We start from the raw sequence: 4,249 nt of genomic DNA on the forward strand, positions 1-4,249 counted from the left end.
ATCCAGAGAGTAAGGCAGATGTACATGAGGCGGACGTTGCAGTTTCCATGGGAATGGCTTCAGGCCAACGAGTGGAGCGGTCGATGACGGTAAACAGGTAACGATGTCCTTGTGATGTGGGTAGGGGGCCTACAACGTCGTCGTGAATGTGTGGCGAAACGACGCTGAGGTTGAGGAAAGGTGCCCACTCCTGAATCCGTGTGTCGATGTACTTTGGAAGTTTGGCAAGAAGTACAGGCGCGGACCCAATGCTTAGCATCCTTAGAAATGCCGTGCCAAATGAACTTTGCCTTCAGCAGCTGTGCAGTAGAACGGCACGAGGGATGTGAAAGGCCGTGAATGAAATCAAATACCTGTCGGCGCATGGGAGCAGGAATCCAAGGTCGTGGTCTGCCAGTACTGACGTCACAGAGGAGGGTGGTGTTGGAGTCTTTGAGGGGGAAGTCTTCCCAACGGAGGGACGTGCACGATGTCCTACATGCTTGATACTCTGGATCCTGTCGTTGGGCTTCAGCCAGGGTGTTGTAATCCAAATCCCAGTTGAACGGCAGCCAACGTGTTTCTCGACAGGGCATCGGCAACGGGATTCATTTTCCCAGGGACGTATTGAAGGGTGCAATTGTATTCAGCCAAGGTGGAGAGATGTTGGCGTTGCCGGGCGGACCAGGCATCAGACTGTCGAGTAAAGGCGTGCACCAGAGGCATGTGGTCTGTGCGAATGACGAAGGGCGTACCTTCTAAGAAATGGTGAAAGTGATGGACAGCCAAGTGCACCGCCAGCAATTCTAGATCGAAAGTAGAATAACCCGATTCTGCCTTGCACAGTTTTCTGCTGAAGAACACCAATGGGAGGGGCGAGCCGTTGACCACCTGCTTGAGTACTGCACCAATAACGACGTCGCTGGCATCGGTGGAGAGAAGGAAAAGGGCATGTGGGATAGGAAAAGTGAGAGCCGCAGCAGTTGATAGGCCCTTCTTTGCATTGCAGAAGGCTGCTTCTTGAAGGGGACCCCACTTCAGGTCCTTTGGCTTGCCCTTGAGGGAGGCGTAGAGGGGAGCAAGAGTGGCGACAATGGCTGGCAGAAAACGGTGATAATAGTTGATCATGCCCAAGAATTCTTGCAGTGCTTTGACTGGTCGAGGGCGGCGGGGGAAGTTCTGAACGGCTGCTACCCTCTCAGGGAGGGGATGGACTCCTTCAGGAGTGATGCGGTGCCCTAAGAACGACACTTCGTTGGCGCATAAGGTACACTTGTCGTACCGGACTACAAGGCCGTTTTGTTGCAGGCGGTCGAGCACGATGTGCAGGTGACGGAGGTGTTCCTCTTTTGAGGAGGAGAACACAAGTATGTCGTCCACATAACATACACAGAAAGGGAGGTCCCCTAAGATGCCATCCATGAGACATGCAAACGTGGCCCCAGCATTATGAAAGCCAAAACAGGAGTAATTGAAGGTGTATGTACCAAACGGAGTGGTGATGGCGGTCTTGGGGATGTCTTCTGGGTTCATAGGCACCTGATAATACCCTTTCAGGAGGTCGAGCGTAGAGAAAACATTCGCTTTGCGCAGGTAGGAGGTCACGTCGGCAATGTTTGGGAGGGGATAGTGATCCAGTTCTGTTTGCATGTTCAGGCACCTGTAATCCCCGCACGGATGGAGGGAGCCGTCTTTCTTCAGAACGATGTGTAAGGGTGACGACCATAGGCTGGATTCCTCCATTTCGGCGAACGTGTGTTTGGCGGCTGCCAATCGTTCCGGTGCCAGACGTCTGAATTTTGCGAAGACTGGGGGTCCCGTCGTCTTGATATGGTGATAAATACCATGCTTGGCAGGAACTGTGGGTGTTTGGCAAAGTTCTGGACGGAAAACTTCAGGGTACGACGTGAGGAGGTGGGCGTAGGCATCTGTGGGTGCTCTGATGTGGAGAGCGAGGTTATAGGGGGCGGGTTGAAGAGGTGTCGACAAGTACGAGTCTGCGTTGACCAATCGTTGGTGGGCTACATTGACCAGAAGGTGGAAATGAGAGAGGAAATCCGCACCGAGGATTGGCAATGTGACGTCAGCAATGAGAAACTTCCAATTGAATTTACCGTTTCCGAACGATAATGTGAGGTTCTCGTAACTGTCGGTGGGTATCGCAGATCCATTGGCAGCTACCAAGCGGACGTCGGCAGATGTAGACAGACTACGTCGTGTCTTGAAGAGATTCCTTGCAAAAGAGAATGACGAGCACCCATGTCTACCAAAAATCGCACAGCCCGTTCCTGCATCATGTAAAAAGAAAAGATTAGAAACACGGGAGGCCACCGCCACGAGCGATGGCCTACTTGCAAGTTTTTTGGCCACTTACAATCCTCGGCACATTTCTTCGCGGTTGCTCCGAATCTGAAGTGGTAGTAGCAAAACTGCAGCGGATGGGAGGTAGTAAGTGGCTGTAGAAGTCGTTTGTTGGGGCGCAAGTGATTGGTGGGTGGTGGGTGGTGGGTGGCTTTGTCGCTGCTTAGGCACGTCACGGGGGTAGGCGTGTATGTCCTACGGCATTCATGTCAGCTTCGGTTGACATTGAATAGGCATCCTCTTCGTCAGGTTTGAAGGTGTTGATGGAGGTCTTGAAGTGACTGTTCATAAGGGTGTCGGCTTTGGTCATCAACTCCTTTATGGGTAAACTATCGACATCGGGTATGGCAGCGCGTATAGGTCTGGGTAAACGGCGTATCCAAAGGGCACAAAGTAGGTTCACCTCACGAGGAGAGCCGTCTACGGCATGTTGAAGGCGAGTGATACTGGTCATATCCCTGTGGGCAAGCGAAGCACTTTGGTCCCCCAACGGTTGTTGCGAGAGCTGAAAAAGCTTTTGCTATACGGGCTGCTGGAGATGGCGAGTACTGCTGCAGAAGGTATGTTTTGAGGGCGTCATACGCTATTGGGGTGTCTCCTTGTTCACAAAGCCAGTCGGATATTTCTGGGAAGGTGTCTTCGGGTATCGCTGCGAGAACATAATCTGCTTTGGTGGTTGAGCGAGTCACGCCCTTGATGCAAAACTGGACTTCTGCGCGCTGAAAACCAAGCAAACACCTCTCCGCTGGCAAATGATGTAAGTTTCAATGAGGCAGCTGCAGCGCCAACTTCCGTAGAGTCCGCCATAGTACCAACGATGGAAGGGCGAGGGGGGTTGGGGTGGAAAGCAGTGGGAGGAGGTCGACTTCCGGGGTCACCAATGTGACGATGCCGAGAGAAAGGTTGTGACTCAAAGGCAGGAAGCAGTCAACTGAGTAACTTTAATAAAGAACGCTCTCCTTTATATACAAAACCTCAAGGCAACAGGAAATTACATGTTCGAGAGACAGACAATGTTACAAAGGAAACACAGAGACATGTTTATTCTGGTTCTTTTTAGTACGAGTGAAGAGCACAGATACAAGCATAATATATACAAAATAATTTATGTACGATCATGTGACACACGGTTGGTACAATCTTATTAACACGACCATCCCCTATTCGAGTTATCTTAAGGAAAGAACCGCCCTTGTCAGAATCTATGTCTTTTCACCTCAAATATCTGCTGGTTTATGTGGCTAAAGTGTCAGGGCAAGTAGGAGAGGCAAAGATATGCAAATGTTATGCCAAGATCATGATCACATCTCTTCTCCCTCTTGTTCCGATATTGCTTGTCATCTTCGGTAGTCATTTAAATATTTTTCCATTTTTAAAGAATTTTCTTGGATGGGACACCGTAAGGGACAAAATGCCTTTGATATTTTAAAGAGAGAGAGGAGAAGAGAGAGAGAGAGAGAGAGAGAGAGAGAGAGAGAGAGAGTGTAACGCACTTGGTTTTTGTTAGATTAAGCAAACCACTGGTGTTCTTTCACGCTTTTCCTTTACGCTTTCCTTTCTCTCATATTGTCCGTCCACACCTCATTTAATCTTCCACCTGTCACTGACCTCTTCCTCTTTTATTCCTCTTTTCGTTTTCTGGGCCTCGTATTTTAACCATAGTAAGTCTCTCCTACTCTTTTCCTATTTTTTATCATTCGCCCAAGATTATTGCTTAATGTATTTCCAATTTTTCAATCTTTTCGTTCTACACAAAGTAAGAGAACTTGAATGAATAAATACTTGAAATGAATTACCAAAAAAGTTGTCATGGAAATTACTTTTTAACGTACTTGGTATGCTATGTTTCAGAGAGAGAGAGAGAGAGAGAGAGAGAGAGACTTACAGTACACAGGCAACTGAATAGACG

Source organism: Palaemon carinicauda, chromosome 6 (genome assembly GCF_036898095.1).
Source record: "Palaemon carinicauda isolate YSFRI2023 chromosome 6, ASM3689809v2, whole genome shotgun sequence".
NCBI classification, from domain to species: Eukaryota; Metazoa; Arthropoda; class Malacostraca; order Decapoda; family Palaemonidae; genus Palaemon; species Palaemon carinicauda.